We start from the raw sequence: 20,024 nt of genomic DNA, 5'->3' as shown, positions 1-20,024 counted from the left end.
TGAAAAACCACACAGTCATGCAGTGGCCTTTGAGTTTATACCTGCTTCTCCCCTCTACTCTTTCTGTTGGCCCTGGGTTAGTAGCATGTATTTAGAAAGTCACATAGCACTGTTCAGTAGTATTTGACATTATTGTTCTATATTTTCCTTCCAGCTTGGTGATGGATTAGAAGCTCACTTATGAAACTCTCAACTATTTTATAGTAAATAAGGATCCTTGCAAATAGGGTTTATTTATTTGTCTATTCAACAGCAATTTGTTGAATGTCTACAATATACTGAGTCCTTTGCTAGGCATTGTAAAGAGTAGGAAGGTGAGAAATTCAGGTTTTTGGCTTCTAGGAGCTTATATCAAGGACACAGGAAAACAAGTAGAGAGGTAAATGGTGGATTTTGTCTGGAAGGATGGAGACAGCTTCCTGACGTGGCTCACCTTTCACTGTTCCATGTCCTGCACGGACAATGCTTTCATGCCTGTGCCTCTTCCAGCTCCTCACACCTCACGTCTGAGTCTGCTGGCCTAGCATACAGCTCACGTGAAGGTAGGCATGGCCGCTTCCCGTCTTTTGATGTTAAACTGCTCATTTGCACTTTCTCCAGCATAGGAGTTGTGTTTTATATCCTTTGAATGTCTATCCTGAGGGATTCCAAAGTATTTCCAGAGATTGAAGGTGGAATGTTACCCAACTGAACCCATCTTGCCTCCCCCCTCCTCTTCCTCTGTCTTCTCTCAGCTGACCAGGTTGTATGATCCAGGGCTGTATGATCCCACTGGTGCTGGAACTTGACAGAAGATGTGTGAGACCTGGACCCAATGGGCCATTATACTCAGGCCCTCATAGCTCATCTCTGTGTTTGGCCAAGCTGAGCCACCCTGGAAGTAGGGCAGGGGTGAAAGAGGGGAGGCCCCCAGAGATGATAGTGTTCTTGGGGGGAACCAGAAATTACCAGAACAAACTGTTATGTGTTCATCCCTGTGCTAGGTCTTGCTGGAATCTTCAGATGGGTTGTGGCCTTCCAGGAGCCTTAGCTGTACAGATCTCTTATATGAGTGTATGGTTGAGCAGGACAAATTAGCCATCCCCTGGCCATATGTGCTCAGAGCCTGAAGAGGATCCGAGGTTGGCAGGGCTACAGGTGCTCAGAGGGTAGAGACTTTCTAGTTGTCAGTAGTCAGAGAACTTTCTGGAAAGAGGTGGGGCAGGAAGGTGGAACTGGGGGTGGGTCAAAGCTTCTGAGGGATTTTGAGGAGGCAGAGAGGGGTTTTATGATGCCACTTTTGCATCCCTGGAGTTCCAAAGGTTTAGAGGTGGTGTTTTATAATATTAATTGATCAATTAGTTTTGGGTTGAATCTAAGACTGGTGTGGATTCTAAAAAAATCCCTTTCCATTTTAGTGCTTAATTTTCTCATTGTATTCCTTTGTTTGCCCTAGACAGAGATGCTAGACTCTCCCTATGTCTAGATTTCCTTTTTAAAAAAATTCGATAGATGATCTTTTTAAATGACTTCCCATAGCAGACAGTTCATCTCGCCGAGTGTTGGACAGATTATATTCTGAACAGATGCTTGAAACAGTCACCCTTGTGCGAATGATTCTGCACCTAGAGCTCAGTCTGTATCTCTTTCTGGTCTCCAGACCCGTATGTCCAATTGTTAGTTGGGTTTCCTCCTGGATATCCTGTAGGCACCTCAAAGTTAACATTTCTCGAGCTTTCTGTTACGTGGGTCATTCTCCCTCCCCCAAAACCCATTTAGCCTAGTCCTCCCTCCTCAAAGCCACCATGGCCAAAGCACTAGTCCTCTCTGACTCTTCTCTTTGCCTTCCTCACCCGCTCCCTGGAGTTGCGGGCCGACATTCCATACTTGTAGCTACTACATCACTCTCACTCCCCACCTCGCTCTTCACCATCGCTGCAACTTTGCCGACACCCCTCAGCCTCTTGCTTAGACTACACAGTAGATCGGAGTTGGTATGCTTGCCCTGAAATAAAAATCTTTCCCATCAGTCCCTTGCTTAATCCCTACCCCCACCTGTGAGTTTGTCTCCAGGACGGAAACAAAACCCGTGAGTGTGGCTCCCAAAGCTCTAGTCTTCTTGTCCCCGTCCTCTTCTCCAGGGTCGCTTCGTCATTCTCCCAGCGGACTCCTTATGATCTTAAGCATGCCCGCGTTTGTGTCTGTCTTTGCCCAGGCCCGTAAATATGCTTGACTTACTCCCTTCCCTCGTATCTGCATCAGGAAAACTCGGCGCATGGGACCTGACATCATGTGTTTGCTAAAGCCTTCTCTGACTGCTCCGGCAAGGTTCACCTCCTCATATGGGTTTCTGTGCCACCTTGGCTTACCACATCTTTATAATTATATTTAAATTTGTGTAATGATGATCTGTCAGACTAAGAGGGAAGGGATTACTGTCTTATCCGTCATGGACACTTCATTGCCTGGCTGAATGCTCTGTGTTTGTTAATGGTTAAAATAGAAAGGATCTGAGATCTTAAAGAGTCTCTCCTAGTTTAATTCCTCTTAAATTCATTTATTTACTCATTCATTCATTCGCTCTCTGTGCAAACATTTGCTGAGTACCTACTATGTGGGAACTCCCTCTGTTTCTCCAGGCAACAAAGCCTTGATTAAACAGACATGAAAGAGAAGCAGCTGCCAGTCCTTCCTCCAGGAAGCTCTGCTCCACAGGCCTTCACTTAAGAATCCTGGAGCTTCAGTTTCCTTTCGTCAGCTTTTTCCTTAATGGCCAAACTCATGGTGGCAGTGACAATGGATTCTGCATTAGTATTAAAAATTTATTCAATAAATAATGGATTAGAACCTCTGTTTAATAATTATTAATGCACTGCAATTTCAGTTGCCCAAATCGCAACATGTTTTAAACATAACTAATTGAAAACACAATTAACAGCAACTTGCCAAAATAAATCTGGAAGGCAAAATATCCCTTGAAAGGCTCAGACTATAAGAGCGAAAATTCAGAAGCAGCCCCCTGCCCACAGTGCCCCAAGACGCAGGATTCATGCTGGGCTCTGCGGAGGCTCTGGGAAGGGTGGCGGCGCCTGGCAGAGTTTGGGATGTGAAGGTTGGTTTGACAGCAGCGTCTCTGCAGCTCCCGAAACTTTAGGTGACCACTTCATTATACCCGTGGGCATTTGGGGTTTGCCTGAGCAGTATGCTATGCCCAGATACTTGTGTCACCTGGGCCATTAGAGGCTGATTCAGTGACTTCATTCTGTGCAAACTCAGCAAAGCACAGGCCAGCTGCTGGGGTCTGGAGTGCCTGTGGCCTAGAGTCCAGTAGACCTGTTGCTGAGAAACCCAGGCTCCCAGCATCTGACCCAGTTCACCCTGACCAGTCCCCCAGCCCTGGTGCCTCCCATGTTCTTTCTGGGGCTGGTTCTTCTTACCTGACTCAGCAGAAACAGTGGAGCTGGGTCTTTGGATCAGGGGCCTAACATGAAGGCCCCTTTGACTTTGTTGCTTCAGCAGCAGTCAGCCAAGAAAAAAAAAATATGTTAAGGGACTTATAGGATGAGCCTGGGACTGGCTGTTGGATTCTAGGATTCCAGAACAACATGGGAGGAAGGCACTGGGTTTAGCATGGATTTTTTGTTTTGTTTTGTTTTGTTTTCCCAACTTTTCATGTTTTTACAACTATTGCTACTCTACTCTCTATCCCATGGAGGCTCTCTCCTTTGTATTCACCTTAGGACTTGGGTATACTGGCCTCCTATTTTCCATCAGTCCTTCATAGGATTCTTTTGATGAGTATTCAGTGAGACATAATAGGGGAGTTAGTCAACAACAGGGTTGGCCAGTGGCAGGCACTTGACACATGGAAATTTCCTTCCACTCCCAGCAATGCCCACTGCTCCTATATGGTTAATTTATCCCCAGGATTCTGAGCACTGGTGTGGGCATGTTTTCAACAGAATTATATGAATATTGGACACATGGATGTTATTACTGGAAAACAGGAGGTAACTAAGGAGAATGCTGTCCATTCTCAGGGGGTTAGTCTGGATGACAACTTGGCTGAAATTTGAGTTATGGCTAACAGGACAGTGAGTGATGTGCAATAGAATGGTGACATATTGCAAAGTACCTGAAGAGCCAGGACAATGAATTTGACTTTCATCTTCAGGGGGGGCACTGAAGGATTTTTAAGTCAGAAAGTAGCATAGATTTTAGCTTAATCTATGTACTCAAGAGGCATGATTCTTAAACATTAGTATGCATCATGAAAGCAGATTCAAACTCTAATTGCTGGATCCTACCTCCAGAGTTTCTGATTCAATAGTTCTGGGACAAAGTCTGAAAATTTGCATTTTTATCAGGTTTCCAGGTGATATTGATGCCACTGGTCCAGGGACTATGCTTTGAAAAGCACGTGTGTGGAGGATGGGCCAGAGGTGGGTAGGCCTCCAGGCACCGAGCTGGTTAGGAGTCTGGCACAGTGAGCTGTAAGATGATGTGAGTCTGATTTAAAGCAGGAGCTGAGGCTCTAGAAAGAAAGAGAGAGCACAGAAGAGAAGAGTCAGCAAGATTTTCTGGCCCAGTGGGATGAAGGGAAAGGTTGGCGAACCTTCCAAGGGTTTTCTAACTGGGAACCTGAACGAATGATTGTGCTTCTCAGGGAAAGAGCACAGAGTAGAGGGTCAGAATGGAGGACAGGCATTTGGTGCATGGCTCAAAATGGTCCCGGGTGCAGGTACAACCAGAAGCTTGAGGACCTGCAGTGGCTTCCTACTAGTGGGGCCTTGAGTGTGTCAGTGGCTGCAACAGCTACATTTCTGTTTTTTCGAAACAAAGTGAAAATGAATCAATATCAAGGAGCAGATGCTGTTGGACTAAAAGAAAAAAAGGAAGCAGCACTTAGAAAATGACCCTGGAAACAATGAGGACACAGGTATGCCAAAAGGCTATATGGATTTAATGCCTTTTCTTAACAAAGCTGTCTGTGAATGTCTTAATGAAAGTGATGAGCATGGATCTGACAACTCTTTACGAAAAGATATGACCTTCTTGGAATCTGATTGTGATGAACAGCTGCTTATTACTGAGTCATTTAATCAACCGGTTATGCTTTATTCAATGAAATTTCAAGGACCAGATAATGGTCAGGGTCCTAAGTATGTAAACATTTTTATCAGTCTATCCTGATCTGTGGATTTTGGAGAAACAGAAAGAAGTGAACCAGCTCAAGCTCTGGAACTAACAGAAGATGATATTGAAGAAGATAGCATTGTCCCACTTTGTTAAGTTTCAGAATGTTAACAGTATAACTGTTATTTATTCGGTCCAATCAAGGGGAAGAAGAAACAAGGAGAATTTCATACTTCACTTTTATTGGTACTCCAGTCCAGGCAATACATATGAATGACTTCAAACGAGTAGTTGGCAAAAAAGGGGAAAGCCAATAAGGTACAGAAGACACTGGAAGACCATATTGCAGTCAGATCCACAGCTCCTGGATAATTGCTTGATTCTTGCCAGAGACTGTCAATGTTCCATTCATTGCCATTACCAATAAATTATTGCTTTTGTTCAGACGGTTAAAAAAAAAATTCAAGAGGGGAACACAGGGCTAGAGTGAGTCCAGGAGGGGACCTGGAGCACAAAATTTAAGGAGGCATCACTCAGGTTTGTGCAAGCTTTTCCTGACCCCAAATCTGAGCCCCAATTAAAATTTATGCCTCAGCTATCTCAGTGGATTTGCCTTAGCCCCCCTTTGGTGAAGCTGTTGCTGTTGCTTCAAGCTCTTTCTTCAAGCCTGAAAGGGGCCTGGTGGGGTCAGCAGGTGGAACGGAGGGCTGTGGACCCCATTGTATATTGAATCCCATAGGTCCATATTGGAAGCAGGTCATGTGCCTCAGTCGTCTTATCATCGGAGGTACCTGTACTCGTACACCTCTTCATGACTTGTACAGATACAGATTTTGTGTCCACAGGACCGTTGAATAGAACTGGTCACTGGGGCCACAGATAACTGGAAAGCCTTACAAATCTACAGCGCCTTTTGCGGACGATGTGGAGGCAATTCTAAGGCAGTAGCAATGCCTGGTATTCCCTCACTGGCTGAGCCTGTGCACAGAGCCAGCTGTTCTGTGGAAGGGCAAAGATAGAGCCTTGGAACATCTTTCTTGAGCATACTTTTAAATATACTTTGTTGTTGTTGTCTGTTTGTTTGTGTTTCTGTTTTGTTTTAAGGACTTAATCTATGGAACTCCATCAGGCAACCAAAGCAATCCAAGTTTAATCTCTAAGCATTCATGTCCCAAGTTCAGATTTTTCTTGCATCTTCTCAGCTGGTGCATTCCCCAACTTCTGAATTTCTAAAAATACCCAGCGTGGTTCCCTCTACAAAACACCAGCACCCTGCCAGCTGTTAAATAAATAAACTCAAAACAAAAATGCTGTAGTTGTGAAATAAGATATATTTAATTAAATAAAAAAGGAAAAGCAAGTGCTATTACAAGAACATAAAACTGTAAGGCATAAGATAAAAACTAAATTACTACAAGGCAGCTCGATCCAATCTAATCCTTAAAGATAAAGATGAAACCAGAAAATTGCATGTATTGAGAAATCAACATAAGCCCTGAGCAAATATTAACTAGAGATCTATAAACTGGTTGATAATAAACAGTTCTATCAACATTAGAATTAGGAAGAGAATGGAAATGGAGCCACACTGGGGCGTGGGGGACTCGAGTACATCTCTCCATCCTGCTCACAGCAAGCGTTTGTGCAAGGATCCTGTTCGGGTGGCTTTTCCATTAGCCAATTTCAGTAAATCTGAGAGGAGGAAAAATCAAGTGGCGTAGAGGTACCTGGGCAAATTTCTCTCCATCATCTTTTGAAAGACACAGAGATGGATGTGATCTCATCTTACCAGGCTATAAAATGGAGCTTGCAGATAAAATGTTTGCCTTTTACTGTGGGTTTCTAACTTAGCTGTTGACATGATTTTAACTGTGTTTAAGCAGGAAGAATGGTCCAATTACATGTTAAGTAGCCTTTTTTTATAGTTCTAATAAAGGTTCATTTAGACATTTATACTGACAACTCAGTTCTTTGGAAGGGCATTTTTCAAGTTGCCTGCTAAAAGAAAACATTTCCTGGCAAAAAAAAAAACCCCAAAAAACAACAACAACAACAACAAAAAAACCCAAAAAAAAACAAAATCAGCAGTAGCCGCAGTGGCCTCTGCCTGCCATTCGCTACAGAATGTTGCTACCGCTTCTGGAGACGCCATTTGCAGAGAGGCCGGTTCTTCTGTTGGAGAAGCCAGCAGTGGCAGCTGAAAAAAATCAAGCTCATTCACAGGTGAAGATGCCCTCTTTGTCACAGTTTCAGGCTCTGGGATAAAGACACTCTTTTGAGAGCATTCATGCATTTCACACCCCACACGGGGAGCTTCAGAATACAATGTGAATGGGAAAGACTCTGGAGAGTAAGGGGGCTGGCTCTGCCAGGCAGGGAACACGGTCCTCCGCCAGATCAAGGTGCAGGGACAGCCGGCTCTCTGAGGGAACCGGAAGGCCCTATGGGGACAGAGTTAGTGTTCTCAGGCCCCTGGGGATGTAAGTGACCTGGGGCTCTTAAAACATAGTTGTGTGTGTATGTGTGTGTTTCTCCTCTAGTGAGACTCCAACGAAAGTGTTCCGGACAGAAAAAGAGCTATCTATGTGCTTTTCGCTCTGGAAAAAGTCTCCAAGCCTCCTAGAGTCAGGACCATTAACTCATTGTGAATCATCTTGGGGTCTCAGATTCTCACTGCTAGATTTTTGAAGAAAGGGGCCGTATTCATCTGCTCAGGCTGCCATAGCCAAGTACCACACACTGAGTGGCTTCACCTACATAAATGACTTTCTTTTCTTCACTATTCTGGAGGCTGGAAGCCCGAGATCAAGGTGTCTGAGACCTCTCTCCTTAAGCTTGTAGACAGCCATCTCCTCCGTGCGCCTTCCCACGGTCTTCCCTTTGTGTGTGTGTCTGTGACCAGATTTCCTCCTGTGAGGCAGTCATAGTAGATTAGGGCCCACTTTAATGATCTTGCTTTAATGTAATTGCCTTTTTAAAAATCCTGTCTCCAAACAGAGTCACATTCTGAGGTACTTGGGATAAGAGCTTCAACACATAAATTTTGGGGGGACACAGTTCAGCCCATTACATGGCTGCATCTTTATCCTCTTTGTGAATCTGGGAGTACAAGTACGTCGATTTCTGACCCTTTCTTCAGAGGATTGCTTAATACTTGATAGGGGAGGGAAACCACAATAAACCTCATCTGTTCCCCCATTCTGTTAATGGAGACCAGGAGACAAGCTCCGTGCCTAAGAATTTCTGTTGTAAGGTAAGGAAAACTTTACTTTCAAAGTATTTGCAACCATGGTTCTCAGCCGTGCCTGGGCCTCCTCTCCAGAGCTGCTCATTGAATTGACCTGGGTTAGGTTCAGACATAGATGGCTTTTCAAAGCACCCCCCGCCCTCCAAAATGATTCTACCATGTAGCCGGGATTGATAAGCCAATGTTCTCAGGGCCTCTGGGTACATGAATGTAACCCTCAGGGCCACCTGATTTTGTTTTATCAGTCGTTTCTGATGCGTCGGTGGACCCCTGGATGTGGTCTGGAAGTGGAGAGAAGACCAGTAGCTATTCTGTGTAATAATGTGCAGGGATTTTCATGGTGCTCAGAAAAAAAACTCTTTATAGATGACATAGTCTTTAGAAAAATGTTTCTCTTCCAACTGTAGTTTCAGGCTGTGCTAAATCCTGTATCTGAGAATTATTGTATATATTTGGGAAAAGAGTGTGTGTGTGTGTGTGTGTGTGTGTGTGTACATGCATGCATGCCTGTGTATGATTGAGAATATCACAAAAACCACAAGGTGCCGCAGCTTCCTCTGGGTCCCCGTGAAGTGAACATGGAGAGTTTTTTCCCTGGAATTACTTGCTAAAAGTGCCCATAGGGTTTTTCTGGATTGAATATGCCAGATCCTGGAAAGAATAGTGTCTCCAGGCTTGCCCTGATGAGCAGAAGGGAGATGAAAGCTAAAACCAACCTTTGGGGTGAACTGTGGGAAGGGTCAAAAGCTGGAGGGCTGAGGCTGTCTTTCAGAAGACAGGGTGGGCTGACCTGACACTGGGATGCTAGGCTAGGAACTGGGGTGCACTCGTGAGAGCGTCTCCTGCAAAGACCTTATTATTTCTCTTGAATTTTAGGAAAACAATATTGTATCTCATTTAAATTGTACCACCACTACATTGTCATTCCTCTCAGTAGCCGAAACACCTTTGGTAGAGTCCTTTCATCCTCTCAGCTCACTGTGGAGGTCTGCGGTGCAGCGGGTTTTAATTGGCAGGAATAGGCAGGGCTTTTCAAAACTGCTAATGTCTGGGCTCCAGCTAGATCAGTTTCATTCATCTGGAGGTGGGGCCCATGCAGCCAGAGTAGAGAACCCATGAAAGAGAGATGGATGGTGGTCCTAAAGCTCCAGAGATTGAAGGGCTAAGCCCCAAGGCAGCTCAGCGGGAAGCATGAGAAAGAGCAGGTGAGACAAGCCTGTGTCTCCGGTATACCAAGTGAAGGGAGCTGTGACGTGTTGGTGGGAGTGAAATGTGGACCGCTGTTGTACCTTTAGAACCTGGTGAGGAGCTTAGTGTGTAGGCAGAGGTGATCTATGCTGTCTTCCTCTGTGTTCTTGTGTTAGGTGCTTCTCAGGAATACTGGAACATCCGTCACAATGCTGAATAAGTACGATGAAGCAGAAGTAGATGTGTAGTAAGGTGTTAAAGCTGTTCTTATGTCACCCGCATGTGTCCTCTTTCAACTCCCCTACTCCACTTTTGAGACCAATGGGGACTGCTTGGCTACAGTCCTTCACATAAGCAAATATTTATTGAATATTAATTATGTGTCCAGTGCATGGACTTCTGGGAAGCTTCCAGTTGAGTTGTGAGGATAAAGTATGTCTATATAAAAATATAGAGACAATCTACAGAAAGAAAGACTTCAAAGTTAACACAATGTCAATAAAAACATATCAATAATCACTCTCAATGTGAATGGCCTAAATGCACCCATAAAATGACATCAGGGTTGCAGATTGGATAAAACGACAGGACCCACCCATATGTTGTCTACAAGAGACCCATTTTGAACCTAAAGATACACCTAGACTGAAAGTGAAGGGATGGAGAAGCATCTTCCGTGCCATTGGGCCTCAAAAGAAGGCTGGGGTAGTGATTCTCATATTAGTAAATTAGATTTTAAACTAAAGACTGTAGTCAGAGATACAGAAGGACACTACATAATTCTTTTTTTTTTTTTTAATATTTATTTGACAGAGAGATCACAAGTAGGCAGAGAGGCAGGCAGAGAGAGAGAGGGGGAAGCGGGCTTCTTGCTGAGCAGAGAGCCCGATGTGGGGCTCGATCCCAGGACCCTGAGATCATAACCCTGGCCGAAGGCAGAGGCTTAACCTGCTGAGCCACCCAGGCGCCCCGACACTACGTAATTCTTAAAGGGACTATCCACCAAGATGATCTAACAATTGTAAATATCTATGCCCCCAATACGGGAGCAGCCAATTACATAAGAAAACTGTTAATCAAGATAAAGAGTCATATTGATAGGTATACATTAATAGTAGGAGATCTTAACACGCCTCTCTCAGAAATAGATCATCGAAGCAGAAAATCAATAAAGAAACAAGAGCATTGAATGACACATTTTACCAGATGGACCTCATAGATATATACAGAACATTCCACCCTAAAACAACAGAATACTCATTCTTCTCAAGTGCACATGGAACCTTCTCAAGAATAGACCACATACTGGGTCACAAATCAGGACTCAACCAATACCAAAAGACTGAGATTATTCCCTGCATATTCTCAGATCACAATGCTTTGAAACTGGAGCTCAATCATAAGGAAAAGTTTGGAAGGAACTCAAACACCTGGAAGCTAAAGACCACCTTGCTTAAGAATGCTTGGATCAACCAGGAGATCAAAGAAAACCTTAAACAATTCATGGAAACCAATGAGAATGAAGACACTTTGGTCCAAAACCTATGGGATACAGCAAAGGTGGTCCTAAGGGGGAAATACATAGCCATCCAAGCCTCCCTCAAAAAAATTGAAAAATCCAGAACATACCAGCTGTCTCTACACCTTAATGAACTGGAGAATCAACAACAAATCAAACCAACTCCACACATAAGAAGGGAAATAATCAAGATTAGAGCAGAGATCAATGAGGTAGAAACCAGAGATACAGTAGAATGTATCAATGACACTAGAAGCTGGTTTTTTGAAAGAATCAATCAGATCGATAAACCATTGGCCACACTAATCCAAAAGAAAAGAGAGAACGCCCAAATTAATAAAATTATGAATGAAAAGGGAGAGATCACAACTAACACCAAGGAAGTAGAAACAATCATCAGAAGTTATTATCAACAGTTATATGCCAATAAGCTAAGTAACCTAGATGAAATGGGTGCATTCCTGGAAAACTATAAACTCCCAAAATTGAACCAGGAAGAAACTGACAACCTGAATAGACCGATATCTAGTAACAAGATTGAAGCAGTGATCAAAAACCTCCCAAAAAACAAGAGCCCAGGACCTGATGGATTCCCTGGGGAATTCTCCCAAACTTTCAAAAAAGAAATAACACCTCTTCTCCTGAAGCTGTTTCAAAAAATTGAAGCAGAAGGAAAACTTCCAGACTCTTTCTATGAAGCCAGCATTACCCTGATCCCCAAACCAGGCAAAGACTCTACCAAAAAGGAGAATTTCAGACCAATATCACTGATGAATATGGATGCTAAGATTCTCAACAAGATCCTAGCAAACAGGATCCAACAGCACATTAAAAAGATTATCTACCATGACCAGGTGGGATTCATCCCTGGGCTACAAGGATGGTTCAACATTTGCAAATCAATCAATGTGATAGAACAAATTAATAAGAAAAGAGAGAAGAACCACATGGTCCTCTCAATTGATGCAGAAAAAGCATTTGACAAAATCCAGCATCTGTTCATGATTAAAATGCTTCAAAGTATAGGGATAGAGGGAACATTCCTGAACTTCATCAAATCTATCTATGAAAAACCCACAGCAAATATCATCCTCAATGGGAAAAAGCTTGCAGCCTTCCCATTGAGATCAGGAACACGACAAGGATGCCCACTCTCACCACTCTTGTTCAACATAGTATTAGAAGTCCTAGCAACAGCAATCAGACAACAAAGAGAAATAAAAGGTATCCAAATTGGCAATGAAGAAGTCAAACTCTCTCTCTTCACAGATGACATGATACTTTATATGGAAAACCCAAAAGACTCCACCCCCAAACTACTAGAACTCATACAGCAATTCAGCAACGTGGCAGGATACAATGTCAATGTACAGAAATCAGTGGCTTTCTTATATACTAACAATGAAAATATAGAAAGGGAAATTAGAGAATCAATTCCATCTACTATAACACCAAGAACCATAAGATACCTGGGAATAAACCTAACCAAAGAGGTAAAGAAACTGTACTCGAGGGACTACAGAACACTCATGAAAGAAATTGAAGAAGACACAAAAAGATGGAAGACCATTCCATGTGGATCGGAAGAGTAAACATTGTTGAAATGTCTATACTGCCTAGAGTAATCTATACTTTTAATGCCATTCTGATCAAAATACCACCGGTATTTTTCAAAGAGCTGGAGCAAATAATCTAAAAATTTGTATGGAATCAGAAGAGACCCCGAATCGCTAAGGAAATGTTGAAAAACAAAAATAAAACTGGGGGCATCACGTTACCTGATTTCCAGCTTTACTACAAAGCTGTGATCACCAAGACAGCATGGTACTGGCATAAAAGCAGACACATAGACCAGTGGAACAGAGTAGAGAGCCCAGATATGGACCCTCAACTCTATGGTCAAATAATCTTCGACAAAACAGGAAAAAATATATAGTGGAAAAAAGACCGTCTCTTCAGTAAATGGGGCTGGGAAAACTGGACAGCTATATGTAGAAGAATGAAACTCGACCATTCTCTTACACCATACACAAAGATAAACTCAAAATGGATAAAAGACCTCAACGTGAGACAGGAATCCATCAGAATCCTAGAGGAGAACATAGGCAGTAACCTCTTCGATATCAGCCACGGCAACTTCTTTCAAGACATGTCTCCAAAGGCAAAGGCAACAAAAGAGAAGATGAATTTTTGGAACTTCATCAAGATCAAAAGCTTCTGCACAGCAAAGGAAACAGTCAACAAAACAAAGAGGCAACTCACGGAATGGGAGAAGATATTTGCAAATGACAGTACAGACAAAAGGTTGATATCCAGGATCTATAAAGAACTCCTCAAATGTCTTCTCCAATGAAGCATACAAATGGCTATCAGACACATGAAAAAATGTTCATCATCACTAGCCATCAGGGAGATTCAAATTAAAACTACATTGAGATACCACCTTACAACAGGTAGAATGGCCAAAATTAGCAAGACAGGAAACAACATGTGTTGGAGGGGACGTGGAGAAAGGGGAACCCTCTTGCACTGTTGGTGAGAATGCAAGTTGGTGCAGCCACTTTGGAAAACAGTGTGGAGATTCCTCAAGAAATTAAAAATAGAGCTTCCCTATGACCCTGCCATTGCACTACTGGGTATTTACCCCAAAGATACAGGTGTCCTGAAAAGAAGGGCCATCTGTACCCCAATGTTTATAGCAGCAATGGCCACGGTCGCCAAACTGTGGAAAGAACCAAGATGCCCTTCAACGGACGGATGGATAAGGAAGATGTGGTCCATATACACTATGGAGTATTATGCCTCCATCAGAAAGGATGAATACCCAACTTTTGTAGCAACATGGACGGGACTGGAAGAGATTATGCTGAGTGAAATAAGTCAAACAGAGAGAGTCAATTATCATATGGTTTCACTTACTTGTGGAGCATAACAAATAGCATGGAGGACAAGGGGAGATGGAGAGGAGAAGGGAGTTGAGGGAAATTGGAAGGGGAGGTGAACCATGAGAGACTATGGACTCTGAAAAACAATCTGAGGGTTTTGAAGGGGCGGGGGGTGGGAGGTTGGGGGAACCAGGTGGCGGGTATTAGAGAGGGCACGGATTGCATGGAGCACTGGGTGCGGTGCAAAAACAATGAATACTGTTACGCTGAAAAGAAATAAAAAATTAAAAATTAAAAAAATTTAAATTTCTACATGAGCCTAATGCTTTAGGAACAGTCTATGGCAATACTAGGCAAGAACTTAGAGGAAGGGTTGCTCCTTAGGGCCGGAAGGAGGCTGGATCCATAGAAAGTTGTTGATGGAGATGCTTGTATGTCTGGGTGAAGGGGAAGGATATCTGGGTAGAGGTAACCACGTAGAGGGGCAGACATGGTGCATATGATGGGGCGTGAGGAGAGAGCAGTGATCTCTAAGTCTTGCTGCAGGATTTGCAATGGGGAAGATGTAGGAGACACTACAGATAAAGCAGGGCCCTTTGCAGGTACTGGCTGGAAATGCAGAAGCATGGATTGAGTGGTGCGTGGGTAGATGTTGATTACCTTGCTCCCTGGTCCTGCTCCCCTGCACGGCCCCTCCTCCCACTTCTATAGTGGTCTGGCCATTAAGACAGGGGAGCTCTGAGAAGCTGCCAGAGACCGATATCTCAGAGCTGATGAACACTAAGCAGACAGAGGTGAGTATGGGGCCATTGAGTAGAAATCAAGGGGAAGAGGCAATTGTTTTATTTTAGTAATAAAAGAATGAAAAAGTAGATTAGATGTGGATGATTTCATGCTAGACTCAAAGGCTCCTTAAAGTCTCCCTGTCTTTTCAACTGCCTCTTATTAAGACTCTATGGCCATACTCCTAACCTACTTTAGGAGTCCTATTTTCCAAGTCATTAATTGTTTTCTTGCATTCTTAGAGATCCTCAAGTTTCTTCTAATCCCTCCCAAATCCTGAGCATTTCAGAGGTAACCAGGAGAGTCTTAGAGTGCCCTAGAGACGCTGAAAAATCTCCAAATACTTCTTCTGATAGAGAGGCTTTTTTGTCATTTGTTCCTGCATATAATACATTTAAACGATGTGTGTGTGAGTGCTGACCCCCCTCCCTACCATGTGCAGGGGACAGGAACTGACTGATCAGAAAACAAATTAAACTCTGAAACTCACTTTGCAGAGGAGGAGTGGGCTATACAGGAATTTCTATTAAGTATGTTGTAAAATCAGATATGTATTAGTAGGAAATAATGTCACTCTGGTTTATATAGGATGTAATCCTACCAAACTGACAAGCTTTTAAAAAATCACCCCTTATAGGAAAAATAACGGTGACACAAAATCACATCAGTAAGGCCCTGTTATTCATAGTAAGTCACAAAATTTAAGCAAAAATTAAAATTCTATACCAGAATGTTTTGGCCAGAATTAGGATGAGGTAGGGGCTTTCATAGAAATCATCTGGTATGATTGTTTTCTGAGTGATATGATTGTTATCTGATGTCCTGAGCCTCACCCGGAGCTGACAGGACATCACAGGGTGTCTGTGTCGCCTGGTGAAGATGAGGAACCAGAACAGAGGGGAGCAGAAGGAGACTTATTGTCTAAGTTTGGGTGTACAGAGAAGGCACAGTTGTGGTTATAAAAGTGACTGGATTTCTGTGAAGCAGTGGGGTGGGAAGCCGTGAAGTTTTCTAGTGAAGGAGCAGGGGCCCTCTGAGGGACAGAGGACAAGGACACCCTGATGTGACTTCCAGGGTCTGGGGTGGAGGAGTGTGAGCCCGCCTGGGGGGATGGGCTGGGCCTCGGGCTGTGACCTTCCTGATACAGGAAAAGGGCTGGTGGCAGGCAGAGCGGCAGGTGTAGGTTTCTGGTAACAGGACAGTCTCCTTTGGACCTTCTGTCTTCTGCCCAGTGTGCCACACTTGGCCCAGGCCCTTCGACTCTGCTGGGGTGCCTGAGGGGAGGGTGTGTGTGTGTGTGTGTGTATAGGGTGGGCAGGGCCTGGACTTAGCAGGCATATGTGGGAGTCTCCAGAAACCAGCCCACTCTTTATCCATTTTCAGTATAAGGGAGGCAAATTAGGGAGACTGAACCCTTTGGTGCTTTCACTTTCCTTCTGACTCTGCTCTGGGCTGGAGGCATAGGGGAAGGCATCAACATGAGCGATAAGAGCGAAAGGGTTGAAGTGCATATAATGGAGGTGCACTCGTTCTCCGGGGCAGCCCTGATGAAGTACCGCGGACTGGGCAGCTGAAATGACAGGACTTTGCCCTCTCCCTGCTCTGATCAAGGTGCTGGCAGGCTTGGTTCATTCTGAGGGCAGTGGGGATGGGAGTCTGTTCTTTGACTCTCTCCTAGCTTCCGGTGGGTTGCTGGCAACCTCTGGCCTTCTTTGGCTTGTGGACACTTCACCCCATCTCTGACTTCCCCTGCATATGGCATTCTCCTGGTGTGTCTGTCTGTCTCTGTGTCCACATTTTCCCATTTCATAAGGGGGAATTCCCATTCCCATTCCCATACTGGATTGGAGCCACCCAATGACCTCGTCTTCCTTGATCATCTGCAAAGACCCTAATTCCGAAGAAGATCACATTTACAAGTGCTGGGGGTTAGAATTCCAACATCTTTTGTGGGGACAGAATTCAACTCATACTGGTGGGCAAGTGTGCTTTTGGGCTGTAAGATAAATGGGGACTAATAGGAGTTTCAGGAACAGGCAGCAGCCCTGCGGGGTGTGAGCTTGGTGGGACCTTCAGTACTTGGTTCTTAGCCAGCAGATGAGGGTTTCCAGAGAGCTGCTTCCCAGAGTTGGTGTGAGGGTGATAATGATCTAAGGGCCTCTTGGTTTTGAAGAGGAGGAAGCCATCATTTTTTCTGGCTGTAATGTGCCATCCATCCATTCTCTTACTGAAGATGCTGGTCATATTATTAGGTCACTTATTTTCTCAGCTGTGAAATGGGTTGAATAAATAATATATTAATTTGGCATGTAATCCTATAGTGTGACAGTTACAAAAAAGGATAGCCATGTGTGGTTATGGGGGGCAGGCAGGGGGTTAAGATCAACAAGGAACAGTAGCTCCTGGGCATGTGGTTAGGCTGGAGGAAGAGGGAGTGGCACAGGGAGTGGCTGCTGCAGAGAGCAGCAGACATCCTGTGGCACAGTCGGGAGACAGAAGATGTCCTAAAGTTTTGTTTGCAGTGTGTTCCAAATGATGTTAACATTCCAATTCCAAAAAATTCTGATGCTGTGGGTGTTTTCCCCATAACAAGCAAATCTCTGACACAAGCTGGGGGTCCTGTAATTCAGCTTAATTCTAACACTGTCCACTTGGAGGTAGCATCAGGTCCCATAGGTTAAGGGCTCAGTCCTATAAGCCTGGACCCCCAGCCCTCAATCAGATGCCAATTGTAAGTCCAGGTTGTTATCTGTGCTTCTGACTGAAACTCCCTTCTTGGGTTTAACTAATTTTCTAGAGTGGCTCACAGAACTCAGAGAAACTTTTTACTTACTCAAGCATGTTTCATTATGAAAGGATATAGCTCAGGAACAGCCAGAAGGAAGAGGTGCACAGGGCAATGTGCACCACTCTCCCCAAATCTCTGCGTCTTCACCAACCTGCGAGCTCTTTGAACCAGCCTATACTTGTGTGATTTTATGGAGGCTTCATTACACAGGCAAAATTGATCATAGCTCCGTTACTATTATTTCTCCTTTTTCAGGAGAATGGACAATGGGGCTGAAAATCGCAGGTTTCCAATCATGGGTTGGTCTGCCTGGTGACCAGCCCTGACCCAGAAGCCTACCCAGAGTTGCCTTTTAGAACCAAAAACACTCTTATCACCCAGGGAATTATAAGGGTTTTAGAAGCTCTGTGCCAGGGACAAGTTGCCCACAGACTCGTGTATTTTCTATTATCTCACAGATGCTATTTTGTAGACACTAGCCACAGTACACCTCATGGTCCCAATCTTATCCTTGGGTCACATTAACTGTGACCTCTGAGATCCGTCCCAGAATGGGAGGCCAATGACTGGCTTCTGGAAAGCTCCATATTAGCTCTGCTACTGGTTTTGGATTCCTCCCTTTTGGTAGCTGTTACTTATAAATATATCCTCGCCTCTAGCGTTCTAGCCTAAGTCAAGGGAGCCATTCCTTGAAAGCAACAGAGGATGACCAGCCTTTCCACCGTGATCTGCATGGTTGAACCATCCTGGATGTTCTGATCAGTGGCCCCCAACGCTGCACTCAGCCTCCCCTGCACTGGTGGCCTCCCCAGTGGGCCAGGGTTTTGTTTGTGCACCTACACATTAACCACAGTGTTTCATCTTTTACTCTTAGGATCTCTCCCCGGAGCCTCTCTCTGATTCTGATTCTTGGTCTTCCCATCCACCTCATCATTCCTAGACTGACTGACTTATTACTTAGAGGCTGTAGAGGCTGTAAGCCCACACCTTTCACTGCAGCCTGAAAGGGGAGGCAGTTGGTTAACAAAGAAAGCTATGGCTGGTGATTTTTCTTTTTCTCCCTGCTCAGTTCCGAAGCTGAAAAAAATCATGGCATACTTCAAACTTGAGCAGTGGCTGTGAATGTATTCACTCTTGAATTCATCTGTGAGGTTATTATATGCAGCTTTGATGTTACAGCAAGACTACCTGGGTCGTTTTGTTCCAATTACTCAGTGCAGAGGAGGACTTCATGCCGCACGAAGGTGCCCCACTTTGATGTTTTGTCGAGGCTGCCCTTCTTGGGGCTGAGGCCTCAGGAGAGATGCTGGGCTGCTGGGGCCATGCCCATGTGGCGGGGTCCCAACCTGGAGCCCAGTAGCTGGGTGCTTTCCTCACCGCGCGCCACTGTCTGGCCTCGAGGAGCTGCAGGGGGAGAAGCTGTAGTGTGGGCCGATCAAGCACATTTGCCATTGGATCACAGAGGATCTGGAAATAACCTCATTTTCCTCAATTAGGAAGATGGAGATTGTAATGGCTGTACTTTGCTCTCCTCAGACGTCTTTCATCTCTGCATTGCAAAGTGCTCTGAAAGCATGATTAACGAAGCTTCCTAACTCGTCAGCCGGCCAGGCGCCCTACTGCCTGCTTCTGTCCAGGCTAACTGGTTGAGGCCAGCTTGCTGGGGGAGCTTAGGGTGAAGGGAGATCCTGCTGACTCCAGCAGAGGGCAAGGATGGCTGCTGGAAACTCCGTGGGGCGGGGGTGGGAGGAGGAAGAGGCGGCATAGGGGCTGGGAGGCAGGAGCCTCAGAGCTAGCCCTGGTTAGCTGTCCCACTGGCCTACCATCAGAGTGCGGACCCGGTAGCACCATGCTACCCACGCCCTTCCAGGTCTCAGTGTCAGCTGCAGCTCCCAGAGCTGTCCTCATCATCTATGTCCTCCATCGCTACCCTATCTCGTGTGCACAGGCTTCCACACTCATCCTCGACATAGACCACTTGGGCATGTTGTCTTTGGGTTCTAGAATTCAGCTTCTCTTCCATGCCTTGCCTTCAGCATTCCTTCTCCCACCCTTACCTCTTTCCTCTGCCTTTCCTCCAAACACAAAGACAGGCTCCTTTTGTACTGTTGTTGCGCCGGATTGCTCTCGCCTACCCATTCAGGTCGGACCTCTCCTCTAAGACTGACCGTCCAGCTCCTGCAGAGCCTCAGGCTCTCTGCTCAGGCCTCACCTGCCCACCCAGCTGACTGCGATTTTCAAACTTCTGTCACCTGCTTCTGGATTTTCTGTCTGTTCATTGCTCATTGCTACGGATATTCCTGCTTGTCTGTTCTGATAATTCCCATGCCCTTCCTAATCAGCTGCCGTCGTATACCGTGGGCTGAGAATCAAACTCATAGGGCTATTGAAACAGACAGGAAGGCTGAGGTTTCCACATTTCTGCATGGAAAGTGGTGCCTCTGACCTGTGTGCTCAGCTCAGCTGGGATCCAGAGGGCTGAGGTGGTAGGATGCTGGA

General features: G+C 44.9%; 1 pseudogene; it reads left to right on the top strand.

The window, feature by feature from the left end:
- Positions 1–4,694: 4,694 nt before the first annotated feature.
- On the top strand, positions 4,695–5,432 carry LOC125109758 (thioredoxin-like protein 1; annotated as a pseudogene).
- Positions 5,433–20,024: the final 14,592 nt, after the last annotated feature.

The sequence above is a fragment of the Lutra lutra genome, chromosome 9, assembly GCF_902655055.1.
Source record: "Lutra lutra chromosome 9, mLutLut1.2, whole genome shotgun sequence".
Lineage (NCBI taxonomy): Eukaryota > Metazoa > Chordata > Mammalia > Carnivora > Mustelidae > Lutra > Lutra lutra.
Note: the sequence above shows the minus strand (reverse complement) of the source record. Positions and strands in the feature narration are given on the sequence as shown.